The sequence below is a fragment of the Schistocerca serialis genome, chromosome 7, assembly GCF_023864345.2.
Source record: "Schistocerca serialis cubense isolate TAMUIC-IGC-003099 chromosome 7, iqSchSeri2.2, whole genome shotgun sequence".
Classification (NCBI taxonomy): Eukaryota; Metazoa; Arthropoda; class Insecta; order Orthoptera; family Acrididae; genus Schistocerca; species Schistocerca serialis.
Window position 1 is genome coordinate 484,682,149 of NC_064644.1, and position 20,068 is coordinate 484,702,216.

The window sequence follows — 20,068 nt, forward strand, 5'->3', positions numbered from 1 at the left end:
ACTTCGTGCACGATGGTCTTCAAATGGTTCAAATGGCTCTGAGCACTATGGGACTTAACTTCTGAGGTCACCAGTCCCCTAGAACTTAGAACTAATCAAACCTAACTAACCTAAGGACATCACACACATCCACGCCCGAGGCAGGATTCGAACCTGCGACCGAGCGGTCGCGCGGTTCCAGACTGTAGCGCCTAGAACCGCTCGGCCACTCCGGGCGGCCGATGGTCTTCTTTCTCGGCAGTATAATGTGGCCATCCAGAGTGGACTTGGACTTTGTAGGGTTAGGTTGGGTTGAGTTGGGTTGGGTTGTTTGGGGGAGGAGATCAGACAGCGAGGTCATCGGTCTCATCGGATTAGGGAAGGATGGGGAAGGATGTCGGCCGTGCCCTTTCAAAGGAACCATCCCGGCATTTGCCTGGAGCGATTTAGGGAAATCACGGAAAACCTAAATCAGGATGGCCGGACGCGGGATTGAACCGTCGTCCTCCAGAATGCGAGTCCAGTGTGCTAGCCACTGCGCCAACTCGTCCAGAGTCCCGTTCTCTTGCGACCGTACGTTCTCGTGACTACCGCTGCCAGCAATCAGGTACTGCGGCTTCATTACTGGCAAGACTTTCTGCAGTGTCGTAGGTGGAACGTCGAACTACTCGTAGCCCCATTACACGACCTTGTTAAAATTCATTGAGTTGTTAATAATGCTGTCACTGTTGCCTTAGGGCGTTTTTGACTAACATCACCTCACCGCGGTAAACCTTAAAGGTTTATCACACTCACGGCCGTTATAGCCGGCATTTAAAGCAAACCTGATTTGCGACTGGTGCCTAAGTTTGATAGACATCACCTTTCAGTTGTAGAAACACGCCTATCAACTTTAGTTTATGTCGCAAACTCCTTCTTGATGTTGCAGTGTTTTGCCCATCAGTGTAGGTTCACGTTTCATGACGAATAGAGTCAAATTACTAGTGATAAATCGTTTCTGGTGATGACAGACCGCTTGACGCAGCTAATCATAGATTTTTAAACTGGTTAGTTCATTAAGCTGCTAACATAAATCCACTCGCCAAGCGAATGACGGTTCACAGGTGTTTGCAAAATCTATTAGAGTACAAGCATACTTCACATTATCATAGAGCTTTTAATCAGCCATTTTTGAAAAATATCTAATTCGGAAATGAATTTAGTTTTGGGTAAAGATTACCGAATGATTTAGGTGGTAGAACTACAAAAATTAGTTGTCACATATGATAATTGATAGTGCTAACATTTAACGCCACTTACTGTAAAGATTCGTGTTTACTAGAATTCAGGACTGTCTCATCTCTCATAAGGCGTTTCTCGACATTTATGGTATCGTGGTATTTGCTTATATCAGGAGCTATTGTCACACAGTGTATTCATTGTTTTCTAGTGGTCACTTGTGGTAACCATTTTGTACATCTCAGGCGGAACGAAATTCGAGCCGTTCGGATACTTCTGAACATGACTGTACGTTTGCAGCTCAGTATTGTGAATCATGTACTGTGGCAAACCCAAATTGAAGAGAACTGAGGCATTTGTGATGCGCTACAAAAGAATTCAGGAAATTAGGTTGGACTGAAGGGTAGTAGGATGGCGAGCGAGCTTAGTAAATTAGCCTGCTTAACGCGCAGCTTTCCCAGGCGTTGATGCTGCGCCACGACTCCTCCCCGTACAATTACGTCACGTACGAATGCATGCTTTCGCGGCGATATCCGTTAATAAAACATTCTCGGGTTTCAAGCCGCGTCAAGTGGTTTACTGCCCACGAGCTTTCGGCAGATAAACTGACGGCGTGGAGATGGCAAGTCCATTAGTTCCAGTAGTAGCCAACCTCTTTATGGAGCATTTCGAAGACACCACCTTGGACACGGCTCCTGCAAACCCGAGCTGTTTTCATCGCTACGTAGACGATACCTTCGTCATTTGGCCACATGGCCGAGACAAGTTAGAAGACTTCCTGGAGCACCTCAACAGCATCCACGACCACATCAGCTTCACAATGGAAGTAGAGAAGGAGGGTTCCCTGCCGTTCCAGGACGTGCTTGTCAGTCGTAAACCCAATGGGTCTCTAGGTCATAGCGTTTACCGCAAGCCCTCCCACACGGATCGGTATCTGCACGCTACCAGCTTCCATCACCCAGAAACAGTCAGTTCTGAGGACCTCAGTACGTCGAGCTGAAACCGTCTCAGACGCTGAAAACTTGCCGAGAGAATTCAGCCACTTACGAAAAGTTTTTAAGTAAAACGGTTACATGGCCGAGCGGTTCTAGGCGCTACAGTCTGGAACCGCGCTACTGCTACGGTCGCAGGTTCGAATCCTGCCTCGGGCATGGATGTGTGTGATGTCCTTAGGTTAGTAATGTTTAAGTAGTTCTAAGTTCTAGGGGACTGATGACCTCAGAGGTTAAGTCCCATAGTGCTCAGAGCCATTTGAGCCAAAACGATTACAACAACAAACAGATCTCACAAGCAGTGTCATCCAAGCCTCAAAGGAAGAAGACCTCTGAAGAAGGCGCCAAACAGGTTGAATTCTTACCTTTTTGTGGTTCAACAACAGGAAAGATTACTCGGTTCCCGAAGAGGCATAAAATAGACTCAATCTTCAGGCCTCCGGCAAAGATCCGGCAACTAATGAAATCCGTGAAAAACGGTGTAGGCCTCAGGACGCCAGGAATTTACAAGATACCGTGTGGATGTGGGAATTCTATGTCGCCCAGACTGTTCGCACTATTGAACAGCGCCGCATAGAACATGAAAGGTGTTACCGTCTGCGCTGTCCCGAAAAGTCAGCTGTAGGAGAACATGTTCTGGAAAAGCGGACACCGAATTGCATTCGATGAGACGTTATTATTAAACAGACTAATGGCTTCTGGGATAACGTGATAAACGAGGCCATAGAGATTAGAATTTCTGACAACACCTTCAATAGAGACGGTGGATTATAGCTGAGTACGGCGTGGGATCCGGTGTTGAGGGAGTTGAAGCGGGCCCGGCGGTCGCGCGGCCAAAACATTACCATATATGGTGTGGGACCGAGCGCCAGTGACGTCACGAGCGACGGCGCGGCTATATAAGAACGGCTATGACAACCACACGACGGTCATCCACTTGACGATGGTAGAGGAGATCTCTGCGGAAAGCTCGTGACCAGTAAACTACTTGACGCGGCTTGAAATGCGAGAATGTTTTATTAACGGATATCGCCGCGAAAGCATGCATTCGTACATTACATAGGGGTAGTTAGAGACGGAGCACGTATTGAGAGGGTAAAAACGTGAAAGCACTTCAGATTTTTGTTTCATTTTCTACTTAAAAGTTCTGTAGAGTCTTCTGAATAGAGTAGTAATCAAAATAATTACGTCAGATGCCAGAAATCGGTTAACAAGTCGCTCTTTGCGCTGCCATGACACCTTTCACTTCTTTTACTGGAATTACGTTACAATCTAAAGCATTTGCGATTGGTCAGGTTTATGCGGACCATTACTCCCTACCACATGTAGTATAGAAAGCTATAATGCCGCTGTACAGGCACTTAATTGACAAAAACCTGTTATCACAATGATTGCTTCGGGAAACACATGTGTACACCTACATCCGTACTACTCCAGCGATCGTACCTTGTGAGATGAAGGGCAATTAATGTAACCGTGTTGCTTCCCCTCTTCCCTGTTCCACTCAAGAATCTTTCGGAGAAGTACGATTGTTGGAAGCCTCCATGGGAGGTCGGATCTCTATTATTTTACGCTCACGTTCTTTTGAAGAGATATTCGTAGGAGGAAGAATTACACAGGTTAGCTCATGTGGGAGCGTAAGCTCTCGGAATTTTAACAGTGAACCTCAGTGACGCAGAACGTCTCTCTTGCAGTGACTGCCACTGGAATTTTCTGATCATCTCCGTGATACTCTCACGCTTACTAAATGAACCTAAAACGAAACCCGCTTCTCTTCTGTGGATCACCTCTCTCGTTTCTGTCACTTCTATCTGACACGTATCACGGAAGGAAGAGGAATATTAACTTATTAATGAAACGAGGGTTTCGTAAGCCATCTGTTTTACAGATGGACTACACATCCTAAGGGTTCTTCCAACGTATCTTAGTGTAGTATCTGCCATACCGTGGGATTACTTTTATGTGTCAATTCCATTTTAAGTTGCTACATACGCGTCTTTATGGATGAGAATGTACACTGTGTTTCAGTCACTTCACATGACAAAAATAATTTTTGTTCGTTTCAGAATCATGTGACTAGGTGTGTTACGCTCTATAGTTTGTTTTAATGATAGGGCACCAAGCAGGATTGACGTCTTTGTGTCGGTAGGAATAGCTTCTGGGTGGAGTATGAAAAAAATTTTCGTGGTGATTCACTGCTTGACGTTCGTCGAATCTGAAAAAAAATATGAAAAGGATAAACAAGAAAGCCAAGAGAGAAGGCGAGAGGAATATCGACCAGGAGTTCATTAGCAGGCAGAGATTTGAGTAATAGGTGGAATGCCATCTTAACTAGAAATTCCCTGCAACTATATTTTCATTTTTTTTAACACGCTAGATATCCGCTTGATTTTACCACACATACCTAAGTAATCCCGAGTAACAATAATGGCTAGAAACATACTTGAAAACGACCGTCTACCTATATATGTTTCACATCGCGGTTCTGAATGAACTTCGCAGGGGATGGCTGTAGTTTCCTTCAGGTACTGTAGTGGACGCTATTTATCCGCGCAAAGTTGACAGTCGGCGCGTCGGCTAATGTGAGCCCATCAGCCAACGCCCCATAGCCAACTTGTTTTGCAGGGATAATACATGTGCGTTGGTTCGCAAATTCATATTAACGTAGTCCTTGGTATGTATGGAAGACAACGCATTAGCATCTACTGCCTACAGTGATGAGCCTATACGTAGTATTACATGGAAGTTTTCTTTCCTAGGTAGAGATTTTTGGTTTTTGAGGTACCTTGCGCGCTACGGGTGTAACTGGTTATATTACTTTGACATTCGTAGGTGAGAATTGGTGCAGACTGGCAATTAAGAAATGAGTCGTCTTTCATTGGACAATAGACTTGCCGGTGAATAAGTTGAGCGGTCAGTGAAAGCTGTTGTTGTGAGACTCACCCTATACCCTACATCTGGGACTATCTCACTACACCCTACTCGCTCCATTAAAGAAATTTATGGCCGATGGTTATCTTGTACATCTACTAGAATCGCATCTGGATATTGAAACTGCACTTCGAGAAAGCTGTGGATAAACAGCATTGAGAAAAGAGAGAAATTCGTCAGAGAAGAAGTAGGGTTTTTACCACCTGTAAGCCACAGTCTTTCACCCAAAGATGGACAATAAATATATTTGCACTGGTGAGAAATAAAAGCGTTTAAAAAAAGGATTAGCTACAACGAAAATGTATCGAGAAACATAGTTTTACTATGCCAAGTATTATGTTATTTTGGGTCGTAAGTTTAGAAGACAACTCTGACTGTTGGGTAGAAACGGGAAATTAAGAAATGTAGCTTCGCCATTTAATACGTAGTACAACGTTAACGACTCCCAGTTTATTAAAGAATTAAAATAAATCTATGACTACACCGAACCCTTCTTTTACTGATTGAGTGAGTAAGACGTGAGTCAGTAGCTAATACTTGTCATTTTCGATTCTTTTCTTATACCGTTTGCTCTGTGACAACGTGCCATTAAATAACAGTGGGTCAGAATCAATGTAAAAGGAAGAAACTCTCTCACACAGTCAAACCAGAAGAGAGTCAAACGCGAAAGGTAATAAAGTTAAATGTTAATTTTGTAGGTATTTTGGCTAATTTTCTGCTTCCACATTGTACTGCATGTAATTTACATTCTTACAATCACTCATTTGACATCTGTGCCCCTCACAGTCGCCTTTTCTCTCATCGTGCTGCTGTGGCGTAGTATACAGGGTGAACATTAATACGACAAATAGCAGGGACGAATTACTGACGGCAAGTGGAGGAAAAGAGCTCCTCCGAACATGTGTCCGGAAATGTATCGTTACCACGATAGATGGCGTTGACCACGTGTCTTGTGTTCCTTGTGTGTTGCAGGCTATGTGATTGATGCAGCATACTGAAAGTAGTAGAATGGTCCAGTTTTCATGTCGGGAACAAGCCGAACCCGAGATGGTGTTAGTGTTCAGCCAGGCAGATAGAAACGTTCCACAGGCAGCACGGCTATAGCAAAAAATTACCATCACACACACACCAACCACATTACACATTTCAAGTCCTTGTTGGGCGTCTTTATCATCATGGGTCGTTTCAGACAGACGAACGTGCAGGAATGTGGCAGACTGTGTGCTCAGCAGATTTGGCGGACCGCATTCTACAGGATATTGAGACGAAGCCTAGTACAAGCCGCAGGAAAGTGGCCCGTGAGCTTAGGGTAAGCATCATCAAGCTGCATAATCGTCATCTGTGGGCTACAGACAAACGTCGGGGAATGGTTGAGGCGTCTCATCAGCATCGGTTCAGCATCAGTGTGTGGGTAGAGATTCTTGGCGACCACGTACTCGGACCGGTTATTATTCCACAACGCCTCTACGGAGGAACTTACCTGCGCTTCCCGCAGAATACTCGGTTTGGGCTGCTTAAGAATGTGCTTTTGGTAATGCGACAAGTTATGTGGTTTTTACATGACGGAGGACCACCTCACTTCCGCATTACAGTTCACTGACACCTCAACAACATCTTCCCCGGACGTTCGATACGACGCGGAGGCGCCATATCATGGCGTGGTGGATCACCAGGCTTAAATCCCTTTGATTGCTACCTCTGGGGACACCTGGAAAGCGTTGTGTGCTCAACCTGCTCCAAAAGTGCAGACCTTTCTACAGCGTGTTCACGACTCCTGTGACGCTATTCAGAGAGAGACCGAAACGTGCGAAAGAGTACGGCAATCCACTATGCGACGTGTGAATGTTCTGATGTGGATACGATGTAGCTCTGTACTGTGTTCTGGGACGATTTGTCGTCGTTGCATACAAACCGTCCATTTCCGGACACATTTTTATAGGACTTCTCTTCCTCCATTCCAGTCAAGAATCCATCCGTGCAATTTGTCGGTTCTATTAATGTTCACCCGGCGTACCGTGGTCTACATGTCGAAGAGATACTTCTGGGCTCTTTTGTAGAGTTCGTGTATCACCATGTCAGGTATTGTTTCTTTTATTGGAGCGTATTAAGCTGGTTTCTAATGGGCCTCTCTCCCCTTAAAATGAAAATTTCATGCGGCTCACACAGGAGGCATTTATCTGCTTGTGGCGCCGGACAGCTCTTACAGCCAGTGTAGCCGGTTCCGGATCCACTGCAGGCCTCCCTGCTCGAGAATACAAATGGCACACATATCCCGGTCCGGTTCCTGTGTGAACAACTCGGTGTGCTCAGATTGATCGAAAACATGTAGGAAAAATGTCTCAGGTAAACAAACAAGACTGGTAATTACGAAAGAAACATTGACGCTATTTCGAAACATGGTGGTGCACACCGTTCGCCTAAAGAGTTGCGAGACGGATTTTATTCCTATCGTATAAGCGGCATCAGCGCAGTAACAAAGGTGACACCTAGAACTAACAACTGTAAACAGTAGACGTACATTCGATCAATCAGTCGCGAGCAGGGAGTGTTGTACTGACAAACTTCAAAATACTGAAAGCATGTAGCAAAGGTAACAGCTTTCTGTAGTTTTCTTTTTCTACCATTATTCTTCAAAACGAAATTCTCAAGTACCTAATTATAAGAGTACATGAACATGCTGTACACATAACAGTAGAGTCACCCAGTCCAGTGGTAACCATGGAGCAAACTACGCAGTCGCCAACTTCGCCGGCTGTTTGCCCACAGCGCGCCGTCGTTCTCTTGCAGCGGCAGACTCACTGCTCTTGCTCGCCCCCAGCCGACGTCACGTCCACTTCCTTGGTGACCAAAGAGAACCCACAGCCACACAGTACTTGCAGCGACTCTTCTCTGGACTCGATACGCGGAGTCGTTCCTCGAACGGCTAGCCCTCCCCCACCTAATTATGAACAACGGAGCCGGTAATCTGAAACATGGCTCTGAGCACTATGGGACTTAACTGAGGTCATCAGTCCCCTACAAGTTAGAACTACTTAAACCTAACTAACCTAAGTACACCACACACATCCATGCCCGAGGCAGGATTCGAAGCTGCGACCGTTGCGGTCGCGCGGTTCCAAACTGAAGCGCCTAGAACCGCTCGGCCACTTCGGCCGGCTATCTGAAACATAACACATGAACTCAACCACTGTCTCGGTAAGACCACAGTAAACGGAATACATGCAATGGCCTACCAGCTGAACGGAAGCTATCTCTTACTTAAAGGAAGATTTACACCAAAGAATTTTTACAGAAAACAATATCCCTAACACAGAAGTATGGCCGACGGCCATGATTAATCTACATTCAAATGACATGACTTCATTTAACCACCGAAGTGATATCAAGGAGAATTCGGTTACTACACATTTATTTTACATAGATCGGCACAAATGCTGAAAGCTAAACATGGCGAATAGCTTAGTTGAAAAATAACGAGAAATAAATGAAGTATTAAACAGTCACAGTTACTAGTAATTCACATGTGGTGGGTTCTAGAGGTACTGGGAACACAGTATGAAAGAGGTTTTAGTTCTTGAGATCACCACTGAACAGAATTTAAGTGATGTGGCAGAAATACTTGCGTTACCTGGTATTAAGAAGGGGTTAGAAACACGACAGAATTAGTCCGTGCACATGTCAGTTTGTGGCTGCAATGCTTCTTGAGATGGCGTTAGATGATAAGATTAATTATAAGTATATTAGCAATGTTTAAATCAGCTGTCAGTTTCTTTGTTCCCCCAACGAACCGGTGATGTTAAACCTCGATCTGCAGACTGGCTGTTGCTCCGACCGAGACCGCCATCAGGCTTCATCATGTCTACCTGGGATTTCAGTATTCAATAGACAATAAAAAGAGACAGTAGGGGGATAGCACAGACCAAGGAAAAACAGACAGATGCGGTAAAATGTTTCATATGTTAGAACAAGAACAACACGAGTACTGTAGGAATAATATACTCGGAGTTGTGAAGCAACTCAAATCACTTAATAAAAGCAAGTCTTCCGATCCAGACACTATACCAATTAGGTTCCTTTCCGAGTATGCTGACGCATTAGCTCCATACTTACCGCCGGCCCTGGTGACCGAGCGGTTCCAGGCGCTATAGTCAGGAACCGCGCGACCGCTACGATCGCAGGTTCGAATCCTGCCTCGGGCATGGTTGTGTGTGATGCCCTTAGGTTAGTTAGGTTTAAGTAGTTCTAAGTTCTAGAGGACTGATGACCACAGAAGTTAAGTCACATAGTGCTCAGAGCCATTTTTTTCCATACTTAACAATCATATACAACCGTACCCAAAGACTGGAAAGTTGCACAGGTCACACCAATATTCAAGAAGGGTAGTACGAGTAATCCACTAAATTACAGGCCCATACCGTTAGCGTCGATATGTAGCAGGATATTGTGTTCGAACATTATGAATTACCTCGAAGAATACTGTCTATTGACACACAGTCAACATGGGTTTAGAAAACATCGTTCCTGTGAAACACAACTAGCTCTTTATTCACATGAAGTGTTGAGTGCTATTGACAAGGGATTTCAGATCGATTCTGTATTTCTGGCAGGCTTTTGACACTGTACCACACAAGCGGCTCATAGTGAAATTCCGTGCTTATGGAATATCAGTTATGTGACTGGATTTACGATTTCCTGTCAGAGGGGTCACAGTTCGTTGTAATTGACGGAAAGTCATCGAGTAAAACAGAAGTGATTTCAGGCGTTCCCCAAGGTAGTCTTATAGGCCCCTTGCTGTTCCTTATCTATGTAAACGATTTGGAAGACAATCTGAGCAGCCGTCTCCGGTTGTTTGCAGATGACGCTGTAGGTTATCGACTAATAAAGTCATCAGAAGATCAAAACAAACTGCAAAACGATTTAGAAAAAAAATCTGAATGGTGTGAAAAGTGGCAGTTGACCTTAAATAACGAAAAGTGTGAGGTCATCCACATGAGTGCTAAAAGGAACTCGTTAAACTCCGTTACACGATAAATCAGTCTAATCTAAAAGCTGTAAATTCAACTAAATACCTAGAGATTACAATTACGAACATCTTAACTTGGCAAGAACACATAGAAAATGTTGTGGGGAAGGCTAACCAAAGGCTGCGTTCTATTGGCAGCACACTTAGAAAATGTGACAGACCTACTTAGGAGACTGCCTACACTACGCTTGTGCGTCCTCTTTCAGAATGCTGCTGGGCGGTGTGGGATCCTTACCACATAGGACTGACGGAGTATATCGAAAAAATTCAAAGAAAGGCAGCACGTTTTGTACTATCGCGAAATATGGGAGAGAGTGTCACAAAAATTATACAGGATTTGGGCTGGAAATCATTAAAAGAAAGGCGTTTTTCGTTGCGACGGAATCTTCTCACGAAATTCCAATCACAAACTCTCTCCACCGAATGGGAAAATATATTGTTGACACCGACCTACATAGGGAGGAACGATCACCACGATAAAATAAGGGAAATCAGAGCTCGTATGGAAAGATATAGGTGTTCATTCTTTCCGCGCGCTATACGAGATTAGAATAATATAGAATTGTGAAGGTGGTTCGATGAACCCTTTGTCAGGCACTTAAATGTGATTTGCAGAGTGCCGGCCGGTGTGGCCGTGCGGTTCTAGGCGCGTCAGTCTGGAACCGCGTGACCGCTCCGGTCGCAGGTTCGAATCCTGCCTCGGGCATGGATGTGTGTGATGTCCTTAGGTTAGTTAGGTTTAAGTAGTTCTTCAAGTTCTAGGGGACTGATGACCACAGATGTTGAGTCCCATAGTGCTCAGAGCCATTTGAACCATTTCAACCATTTGCAGAGTATCCATGTAGATGTAGATGTAGAACAACACGTTAAATGAGAGGTAGCCTGCAACACGTGGAAAACGGCTACTGCACACAAATTAAGCTAAGAAACTGGTAAGAATTGCTCTTGCTGCAAGCCAAAGACGCAAAAACATACGAAACACTTCGTTGCTTAGAAGTCAGTTAAGCGTTCATCAATAATAACAACCAGATGTCAGTACAGTTTAGCTGTCCGTGATTCGCATTTAATGCAGTCACTTGCAGTTCACTTTACAAGATATACTTCGATAACTGCATTTTACGCTGCATTATTGACACCCGCTGCTTAAATAACAAATTAGTTCATGAGCGCGGCTTGCACCAGTGCCATTTGTTTTTATGAGTGTGAGTGTTAATTACTGCAGTATATGCCGAAGACGGGCAATTTCCTACTTCCACGTCCCTTTCAGTTCATCACAGATGAGAACACCGGCACTGTGCACTTTCTAATGTTCTTTTTGACTCTTTGATTGAGTAGGCCAAGTAGCATCTTCGGTTGCATGAATGTCCCACATACTACTTTGTCAGTTCAAACTTGAGTGAAAGAACACTCGATTTACATACACAAGTCCGACTCCCAGAACTACACTTAGAAAATTATATACAGCTTCTATATTCTTTAGTCCCGCAGATTGTATAGCTTTCTTCTCAGTACAAGGGCCAAGGAAGATTTATAATACTTTACAAAATTACTGGCCCGATACAAATATTTTTTCTATTTTTTTATGTATGGAGTGAATACTTTTGATACCACTAATTTATGCTCATACGCGAAAAATCGTCAGTTAAGGATATAGGGCACTTTTCCGGCTCAATATTGTGTAAAAATCAACACCTAATTCTCTCGGCACTGATATGAAGATCGTATCTGTTCTTTCGGACATGTCCGAGCACACTTTCTAAACAAATTAGAAGTATTTTGAATATTAGGGTTACTCAAAAAATCACAGTGAAATTGATGGATTTTTTTTCCAAAATGCTTCCTCAAATTGAGGTACCATTTCACACAATGTTAAACATTTGAAGGAGACCAAATTTTTACCACATATGCATGACATGATAGCTGAGGTCTAGACCAGTTTCTTTCCACATGTTATGTATATGACAAGGATAAAAAAATCACATCTTACATTGTCATTTTTATGATTTTTTTTCCTAATATTAAAATTATTTTTTCTATAATTTAGTTGATACTGCAATAAGGCTTAGGTCTACTACACAAGTACGGACTGTTGCAAGTTACAGAAAAAAATCGGAACAGTGCTTAATGAACTTTAGGAAACATTTGTATCTGAATTCTGAAATCTGAGATATGAGTCCAGTTAAACTGTGCCTCAGAACATGCCAGTGGCATACTCTTCATGCTGCAGCATTTCTTCATCTTCAAGCTTCCTCTTGGCATTCCTTTTAACACGTCTTACTTCTTTGGTAACTTGAAGAGCGAATCTTTCAGCTTCATGCAGCTGTTGTCTGTCACATGCAAGCAATTGATCTTCCATATTAGAGCCACATTTTATTCCTAAATTTCTCAGGACTTCCAACTTTTCTATCACTCCACCATTGAAACATATCCTGCATATAGTTCACCACCTTTTAATGTATTTAGTCCTACAAAAACATTCTTGGGTAATCTTTCCCATATGCAATGGTTGAAATTTTCATTTGTATTTTTGAGCGCCCCCATGAAGACATTTATCAAGCAAAACCGGATCACTTAGGTCTCTAAAAATTGGTTTTATTTAATTCATAACGGGCTGAGGGAGAGAATGCTTATGATGGTATATTTGACCACTTTCTGTTGCTTTTTGCTAACTACATCAAGAATCTGGTCCTTTAGGGCAAAGTCCATGAACAGGGTGGTCATCTGTGGACAAATTATGAAAGTAGTTGGCCCATACAGTTTTTCTCATTGCTGTAACATCATTCAGAGGTGCAGTTCGTCTAATGGCCAGTCCATAATAACTCTGAAGAAGGTCTATTTCAGTTTCTGTCAATCTGCCTCGGGCGGACAGAGATTTTCCATCAGATTTTTAACATTTTTATGCAGCGACAGCAACTGATATTGTTTATATAAGAATATACAGTCTACAGTTGCAGGTTAACTTTATCGTTTACCTAGGTTTCAACGATAGTAATAACGTCTTCTTCAGAACCTGCAACAAGTTAATATTATAATGCGTTAGTAAACTATATTAGATATGGTCATCCTACAGGATGCAACGTGTAGTACTTACATAAGATATTATTTAAATGTTTGCCTAAAACAGGCCATGTCCTAAGTCAACTTTGTAAAACTTGAGTGCTTATCTAAGTACTGCCCTACCTGCGTTGGTAACACTGAAGGACATAGTTCATATCTGTTACACACTAAAGGATATGTACTTCCACATATATATGTGGCACTTGGGCAACAAACATTCAGTAACACGTGAACAAACTGCTTCAGTGAAACAAAAGTAAATACTAGCAACAATAATAATTTTCAGACACTAGAAACCTGCACTGTTACCAACATATACATTCTCGTATAATCGCTAGAAACAGAAAGTTCACAGTTCTTTTCGAAATAATACAGGTTTCTGTAAAAAATAACGTGACCATAACTTTAATATTTGGTATATATAGATAATGTTTCATTTGAAACCCTGTAATGTGTATATCAATGTAATCAGGAAAGGCTATAGAATTTAATGAAGTCATAAAAAAGATTTCGATTTTTCCACCATTTATAAGTAACCTGCATCGTTAAGGCGAGCACGGATCGGATATGACAAATAAGCCAAAACAAAGATAAAACTCGCGAATCGCGAAAGGGATCGAGGATTGTAAAGTAGGGTGAAACACTCAATGAACAGTCTACCAGTATACTATGAAACTGAAAACTTGGTTATACAAGTGGTAATGAGATCTTTCGCTTATCTTGCCCTCTAAGTAAATGATTATATGACTTAAGGTACTTCATACCAAACAATATACTAAAATAATTATTTTCAGTGTGGCAGCTAGACTTAAAACTAGTGTGAATGGTTTCTCATTTCGCCTACATTACATGTCGTATGTGCGAGTAGATTTCAACGTATTGTTTTAGTTCCATAGATAACTTGTAGAAAGTACACAAGTTACACAATATACACTAGTGTGGGTTCTTTCCTTGCACGCTGATCACGACATTGCGGGATGCCAGACTGAAGTTTCCAGTTCTCACTTATATCACTCATGAAGGAAAATCTGTTTTCTACAAGAGCTTAGAAAGAAATGTCTCTTCTCCTTTAGCACGTGTATAACTATTTACAAATAACATTTTCATTCTGAACAGATTGTCTATCCTTTAGGCAAATGTCCATAACTTTCAAGGTACAAGATACATTACGATTTTAGCTGGTCAGTTATAAACTATCCTCATTCAACTTAACTGGTTCTCCATCTCGTAGTAATTCTCACTTACACTGAAGAGGAAAACTGTGAGCACTTGGTGTTTAAGCATTTACAGTGAGTCATATTTATTACATTGAAACAGTAAAAAAGATTTATGGCTCCAAATACACCTAGATTATAAATGGAAATGAAGTCCCATGCTTCTTGACAGAGCGTAGGGGGACGATGCGGGAGACCCCCACCGCCGTACAAGGCAAAGTCCTAATGGATGTGGTTTGCCGTTGCCTTTCTCCGGGAAGCGAGAACGCTACCGCGAGACCACGAGCTGCTGACAGACATAAAAATACAGTAATTAAACGCAAAGCAGTAGTATTTACAAATAAGACACTACGTACTATGTACAAAATCTTTATTTTAAATATATCTTTAAATTACTCTGGTGACATAATCTTTTAATCTTCTTGGAATCCGGACAAGCTATGAGATATGATCCATCATGTGGTACTCTTAAATTCTTATAAGAACCAGTGTATAGCAATTGACATTTCTTGTGTCTCTTTTGTAGAAGGGAGGGCTTGGGGTGAGTTCTCAACAGTATTTCCTGACCTACCCTAAGGTTCTGAATTTGCAACAACTTTTGAATTTCAAAATTTATAGCCTCCCTTCCGTCCCACAGGACAGAATAGGATGCGTGGCGGTATGTTTTGTACGGGACCACCTCCATATTATACTGATAGCCACAATGACTTCGGGTTTACTGGAGAAAACTTCAACATAGAACAACAAGTTTACTAATTCGAGCTTCCGCTCGTCAGACAAACTTCTGATTCTTCCACTTTCTTAGGTATGCGTGCAGGGTCACAGGTAACATCTACACAATTTGCGGTATTAACACGATCGGAGTGGTGGTGTGTGTTCAGCAACCGAGATCGTATGATTCTTACTTTAACTCTCTGACAAAATTTACCATTATGTGGTAAACTTCTCTATCACTGACAATTAAATGGCACTGGCCGCATGAAGGGTCGATCCTTGCGTTCTTTCCTCGCAAAAACTCCATGCCCGATACGCAACTCGCAACTGATTCACAACCCCTCCAACACGAGGAACGTACAACTAATGGTTCCGTCCTCAAATTTAACTTCATTATGCACCAGCGTATTTATCCTCTGATACCTGGCTACAATAGCCCCCGATAACCAACAGTTCTTTGCAGGCAGACTAGGTACTTTCGTTGTATCGGTAATTCTTCTAAGGAAACTCAGCAACAACTTTCATAGTTACACCTGTGTTCAGGATAATGATGGAAGGAATTCCTCTTACCACTGCATTTACTGCGGTGGTACAAAGTTCTCATATAGGTGCCATACCCGACTCAGTCGTCACAGAGTTCTTTACTAATGTCAAAGTCATCATTATATCGCAACATATGTAGTTCCATGGTGATATTGGAGCCCTTTATACGCCCCGCCCCTGTCGTCAGGGAGGAATGTGGAGTCGCATCTATTTTGACACTTCGTTCATTGTTGGGGTTATGAGCTTCTGGGCTAAAAATTCCTCCCAAAGATGCTGCTGGGCAGCAGCTGCCGACAAGGTTTCCATTACCTCCACTTTTCTGCCTGTAATGCTTCTGATATTAATGATACAGACAAACAGAAAGAAAGGTTCTTCTCTACAAAGAAGCCATATGCTTGAATATTTCTGGTATCTCAACTGCAGATTTTTCAGCGCTCATTTAACTTTGGGATTCTGTTTATCAATACGAACAAAAATGGACTTGTACCACTATTGAAATAAGCCCTTCATATGCTGTGGCAAAATGAATTTTCTGCGTTTCGTCCCAAGATCTAGGCAAGACACCTCTAAAAGCCCTTATTTTAACATCGAGGTGCGTTGATTTCTTTTCAGGCGAATATAGCTGAAACTGGCGATGCTATATTAAGCTTTCTTCGAGAAGTATCGCAGCTAAAGTGGCTGCTGCCCCAACCGGTTCACTCACATGTTCTGATTGGGGCCTAACCGGTCCTGCTTCATTCCCGTAACTTCGGTGGTACGGGTCATCTAATTCACAAATTTCAGGAACGTAATTTGCTGTGGGTGCTCCGCGATGCGACAGTGCCTTATTCGCCGTATCTTCGCGGTGTAAATCATTGACTTGAGCAGACACATGTTCGCGACACTCCGGAATTTCATGATTCATGATTCATGATTAATTTTATCTACTAGGTAATTTTGAATGGTTTCAAACACAGCACACGATAAAAGTGTTCCCTCTGCCCTAAGTCGCTGCACAGTATCTTAACACTCGGTGTTTAACTTTTCGTTAAGCTCTTTGTCTTTTCCTTCCACTCATTTAGTGAATTCGTTGGAGAATTTTTTGACCTGGAGAGCACCACTTCTTCAGGGTCAAGTAGTAAACTCTCAGTTCCCTGAGATAGCTGGTGTTCAGTGGTTTCTGTTGTTGATTGCGCAGTCTGCAGTTCTGTAAATTGCTTGTTAAATTCTTTACTGCCTCCGGTATGCCTTCGTAAGTTTTCTTAAATTCCTAAATGTCAGTAGAAATACTCGACGATCAGGTATCAATGTGAACGGCTAATCCCTTATTTCGCTCTGTAAGAGTGGTGTTAATTTGAGAGACAACTTGTTTGTCACACCCGTCCGTACTTGCTAAGAGCTAGCGGCCACGTTCGGTAAGAGCACTTCTAAGTCGCTCGGGAAACTGTTTATTACGTTCTGCTAAGGCACTATCTCTTTGAGCGGATATTCGCATGGTCATCTCTTCGGCAAAGACAAGAATCATTCGCGCGGTAATTTAATGGTTGCCTTTGTTAATCTTAAGGCAAATAATATTTTAAATGGACGTGCATTTCCCTTCGCTTCAGGAATTTACTCACTAGATAATTCACGTGGATTTGACATTGTTTCAGAATCATTAAATTCACTTCCTCTGTTGCCGGACCGACATTATTGCAGGAATCGGCGTCAGATTCAATGTTCGTATGATTTTAGGGATCCATTGGTGCACATTTTCCTATTTTGGTCGTTATATTGGAGGATCAATATTATCTGAAACTGATTTATGTTGTAATACAAGTAATAAATGTTAACGATCAAGCGCAGCGAAATTTATTTGTAATTGCTACTGAACTACATGGACGATCATTTTTAAAACAGCAGAACGTCATCTACGGCCCATCTTATTCATGTTCTGCCGAAATGATGTCATATTGGTTACGACCTTTGTACAACAGTGCAATTAACACAATTCAGTCTTCCAACATAGAACTTATGGTCATTCTTCCTACGATTTGCTCAATGGGGTATTTTAAGAAAGGGAAAGATCATGTCGCGCGAAGTGCAAATAGTACACTAGACTATCCTTTACCTTTAATTTTTCTCTTTTCTTCGGTGATGTGTTACAGCTTCCGAATACCATACAGTAAAGTTTCTTCTTCATATGATTTTCCTAATTCATGTTTCTTTCAATCGGTTTTCCTTCAGATATTGCAATAAACAGAAAAACACACAAGATGTAATTACCAACAATAAAAGAAAATTTCGGGTAATTTTTGTGCCCCACGCTTTAAGAGACTGATGCACTGTTTTCCTTCAGTCTGTAGACGAGAGGCGCATAAGACTTTATCAGTTTTCAGTTAGGACAATTTAGAACAATCGAACTGCCACTATATGAGGGGGAACTTTCTACATCTACATCTACATCCATACTCCGCAAGCCACCTGACGGTATGTGGCGGAGGGTACCACAAAAAGCCTGAGTGAACTTCCGATGTTATCCACAAGGTTATTTACATATTTTGTGAATAGCAACGGTCCTACGACTCTCCCCTGCGGCACACCTGAAATCACTCTTAATTTCGGAAGACTTCTCTCCATTGATAATGACATACTGCGTTCGGTTACCTAGGAACTCTTCAATCCAATCATACAATTGGTCTGATAGCCCATATGCTCTTACTTTGTTCATTAGGCGACTGTGGGGAACTATATCAAACGCCTTGCGGAAGACAAGAAACACGTCATCTACCTGGGAACCCGTGTCTATGGTCCTCTGAGTCTCGTGGACGAATAGCGCGAGCTGGGTTTGACACGATCGTCTTTTTCGAAACCCATGCTGAGTCCTACATTGAGGATGGATAATTTTCACATAAATTGCACAGTGTAGTGCATCACCGGAAAATTACCGGCTTTAACACAACAATTTACCTTATTCAAATTCATCCCCTTTAGCTTTGCTAGCACACCTGCGCGGCATTATGTCATTGAATAGGCTGGCAGTGGTCATTGTTTGGAAATGGAATCCGATCAGACCAGCACAGTTTCCACTGCAAAATACTGCATACAGCCAAGAAGCCGTCAAATGATCGGATCGAATATCTCAGGTGGATTCGGGCACCTAACTGAAAAGTAATTAACGAAAGAAACCTAATTATGTTTGATCGTTAGTGTCCGAACTATTCGCCGACAACCTCACCTAAGTTTATCTGTAAGATGTAGAGAAAACAGCATAGATGATTAAAAGACAAGATAATCGCTTTAATTAATGACGGATCCTACACAACAGTAAGTAACCTTTATTACACAAGTATAACTACATTTACAACACTTACATCCGCTCGTCACGAGCTCCAACGGCAAAAACGTGATAGTACAAGAAGAAAATAAAAGAACAGCGCTCTTTCCTTTTCTGCAGTCACCACTTTTACTACTTTTGGAGTTTCGGTGTGTTAAACGAAGTCTTTACTCATATATCAGAATAATAGTTCCTTTTATAGCTACAGTATACTTTTCCTTTTTTACCTTACATCCATTATTGGAATAAAAATTAGAATAAAATAATAATGAATCGTTTTAAGTATACAGGGCGGCCATGTTGTTCTTCCGGACGTCAGGGTAAATGAAACGGAATCGTTTCGCATTAAAATGCAAACATGATGTCTTGTTGTGTCAGCTAAAAAAATGTGTTATAGTACGGAGATTTTTACAAGGATGCACGTTTCACGTTTGTTTATTGTTTGAGGTAACAGTTTTCGATTCAGGTATCCATCTTCGGTACTTTACTGTGTTATAGTTTGATTTGAGGTAATGTTGAACATGTCATGTGGTTATTTACTGCACCACATACACTGTCCACAGTAATACAGTTAAGTCAATTTTATTCCGTTATCGTGCTTCTACACGCACTTGAGAAATGTCCGTTGTGGAGTGACCATACATACCATTATGAGATTTTTATTCTGCAGCGGAGTGTGCGCTGATATGAAACTTCCTGACAGATTAAAACTGTGTGCCGGACCGAGACTCGAACTCGGGACCTTTGCCTTTCGCGGGCAAGTGCTCTACCAACTGAGCTACCCAGGCACGACTGCCCGTCCTCACAGCTTTACTTCTGCCAGTACCTCGTCTCCTACCTTCCAAACTTTACAGAAGCTCTCCCTGCCATGTATGATGTCCGGTTGACAGCTTCTGCACATTTTCCGTCTTTATTAAAGAATATCGGTTGTGATGTGTGTTGAAAAAAAAAGTGCGAGTGGAACTACCAGTTTCCTCTATTTTTTGAGTTTTCGTGTAAAGATCTTCACAAAAGAGATAAGTTTATAGGTACTCAGTGGTTTACAGCACGTCGCAGCTCACTGCACCTCGCTAAAGTTTCGGGTTTCTAGAGATATAATTCC

At 42.2% G+C, this 20,068-nt stretch overlaps 1 non-coding gene across 1 annotated transcript; it reads right to left on the reverse strand.

The window, feature by feature from the left end:
* Positions 1-19,679: 19,679 nt before the first annotated feature.
* Positions 19,680-19,754, reverse strand: Trnas-cga (transfer RNA serine (anticodon CGA)). Its single transcript has one exon. It is a non-coding gene; the product is annotated as a tRNA-Ser (tRNA).
* Between the last annotated feature and the right edge of the window lie 314 nt (positions 19,755-20,068).